The sequence below is a fragment of the Egretta garzetta genome, unplaced genomic scaffold (genome assembly GCF_000687185.1).
Source record: "Egretta garzetta isolate BGI_Z169 unplaced genomic scaffold, ASM68718v1 scaffold260, whole genome shotgun sequence".
Classification (NCBI taxonomy): Eukaryota; Metazoa; Chordata; class Aves; order Pelecaniformes; family Ardeidae; genus Egretta; species Egretta garzetta.
In genome coordinates, this window is record NW_009258662.1 from 3,586,211 (window position 1) to 3,589,071 (window position 2,861).

The following is a 2,861-nucleotide window of genomic DNA, read 5'->3' on the forward strand; positions in this document are numbered from 1 at the left end:
TGTTTTAAAATGAATTAACAGAGAAACTTGAAGTCAAATAAGGAAGTCGGAATTCAGTGTTGGAGGTCGGAGAAGCTTCTTTTCCCAAAAAGCTGGGAAACTGCCCATTGCTAGTTTGAATCTCTCTGAACAGAAAGTTAAGCGCCAATAATTTTAAGCAACATACATCCATAATAGCATATGTCCACATTTGACATCACTTTCTGGTTGTTTAATTTTTAAACATCTCTGGGTTATTGAATTCATTTCCAATTACTGTTTTAATTTTTTTGTAGCGCCCTCACCTTGTGCAGTGACTTAAAAATGTCAAACTGTAAGACATTGTACCCAAAGAGGTTTCTGTAGCAAAATAAGCATATTGAAAATTTGAAACTTCAAAGAAAAATAAAATGGTTAGAGAATTTGGGGGGCGGGGGGAGGAAGAAATACTGATGAGTTGAAGTATTCAAATTGGAGGAGATAAAAGTTTTAAATAAATAAATGAAAGGGGTTTAATTTGTTTCAATTTTTGTTACAGGTGAAGAAGAGCTCTTCTGAGCCTATGGTTTAACCTGCCTGTGTCTGTGTTAGCGAGACCGCTCTGTTATTTTGTGAAGAAGTGGCAAAGCCCCAGAAATCTGTAAATTCTTACAATAAACAAGTGACATGAAACAAATGCTCGTGGTTGTCCATGGAGCAAATGCTCTTGGCGTCTAAATTTCTGGATTTGACTTGGTTACTCTTTGAAACATATTTTTTTCTTTTTTTTTTTTTTTTTAAAGCTGTGCTCTACATTTTCCTGATGTATCTGGCATGCAAAACGTAGGCAGGGGTTTCTTCGTTTGAAGAGTGGAAGAGATTGCCTGTCTTCACCTGGTGCTTGAAAGCGTCAGCTTGTTACGTACGTTGTACTGTGTGCTGAAGGAGGAGACTGTAGAATAACCTCTGCGTCGTGCAGTTGAAACGCTGATCTCGATCTCATTTCAGTACCATATTACTGGTGTTTCTAGATGTTCATATTCTAAAATGAACTGGTCTGGTTACGTGAGTCGTTTCAGTGTTTATTTAGAACGCACGCTGGGCATGACAGGAATGTGAGGAAGGAAAAAAACGTAAAAAATACAGCAGAAGCGTAAGAAAGTAGTGGTGTGGTGTAACCGTAGTAGAAGAAAGCTACCACTCTCAGTCTGGTAGACAAAAAACAGGGCCTTGAAGGGCTCAGTGATGTACGTGATGGAAATAGGAAGGGCGTTTGCGGAAGAGATCTGAAGAGAATGGAAACAGCCTTGAGCTTCATAGAATCATAGAATAGAATCATAGAATGTTTAGGGTTGGAAGGGACCACTAGTGGTCATCTAGTCCAACCCCCCTGCAGTGAGCAGGGACACTGCTAACTAGATCAGATTGCTCAGAGCCCCATCCAACCTGGCCTTGAATGTTTCCAGGGATGGGGCTTCCACTACCTCTCTGGGCAACCTGTTCCAGTGTTTTACCACTCTCATTACCACTCTCATTCCAGGCCATCTGCGAGCGTGTAAGCAGCCGCCTGCTCGCTCGGGCTGCCGCTGGGTTGGGTTGGACCGAAGTGGGCTGGTCGAGCAAGCGTACAAGCAAGTGCTGAGCTTTGGCGACTTCTTGGCTTAACAAAGTGATGTGTCGCTGATGACCTGCGGCGTTGCGTGCTGCCCTTGTGTGTGCCTGGAGGTGTGATTCGGGACCTGGGGTGAGATTCAGGAAAAGAAGAGGCTGTCTTGGAGCAGATTTAGAAAACTCTTCCGGTGACTTAAGGAACTACGGTTCTAATGCTGCTGTTATTCAAACAGCTGGAGTGACAGACTGGTTAGAATGGGTGAATTCAGGGAGTACTGAAATGTGGGAAGACAAACCAGCCACTGGATGTTGCGATCGTGTAGAAGTGCCCAATCTATTCTGCAACTCCTAGTTCACAGCCTTGAGCCTGTAGTACTTTCAAATGTAACTTTATTTTTACTCGGAACCCCTTTTAAATCACATTTTGTCTTGTTTCCTTTTCTACCAAAGTGTGGAAAAACTGCTTTGAAAAAACAAGCCTGAAAAGACAGTAGATTATAATTTACTCTTAAAGTTGAGAGTTAGCCCCGTTGTTTAAACATCTTCTGGTTTTTTGAGGTAATCATGACGATTTATTTTCCTCATTTCCTCTGTAAATTTATCAATCCTCTCTGTTCTCTTCCATGTGAAATTGCATCCCCGTTAAGGAATAATTTAGGCTACTGCTGGCTTTCCAGTGCCGTTCCTACTGCTGTGCTTGCCCTGATGGCAACAAGGTCTGCACCCGCAGCGCCAAAGCTTTCTTGTGGCCCCCTGGCCTGCTGTCACCACCTTGCATCGCCCAGTGTACAGCCGCTGGGCTTGGGGGGACAGGCAGCCATCCACTGCTGCCACCCCAGATGAGAGGGGTGACACGTGTAGCGCTGAGCACAGAAAGGCTGGTCTGTTTGAAACTGCTGACCAAGGGGAAACTGCCAGCGGGCCCTGGGCTGGACCTGCCTGGTTCAGCGGCGGTGTGCCAAGCCAGCCGGGTCCAGCAGGGACCCTCCTGCTGTCCCCAATCCATCTGACTGTCCCTCACCCCCCGTGCGTGTCCTTCAATTCCTCTCAGATAGGCAAGGAAATCCTTTCTGCAAGCTCCAGCCTTCCCTTCTTCCCCCTAGCGAGACACAGGGCAGTACCTCGCACGCAGCCCCCATCGGGTCAGTGTTCCTAAGGAGAAGCACATCCACAGAGGGAGGTTCTCACCAAGTCCTTGAATACCATGTTCATAGAATCACAGAATGGTTTGGGTTGGAAGGGACCTTTAAAGGCTGTCCAGTCCAACCCCCCTGCAACAAACAGGGACATTT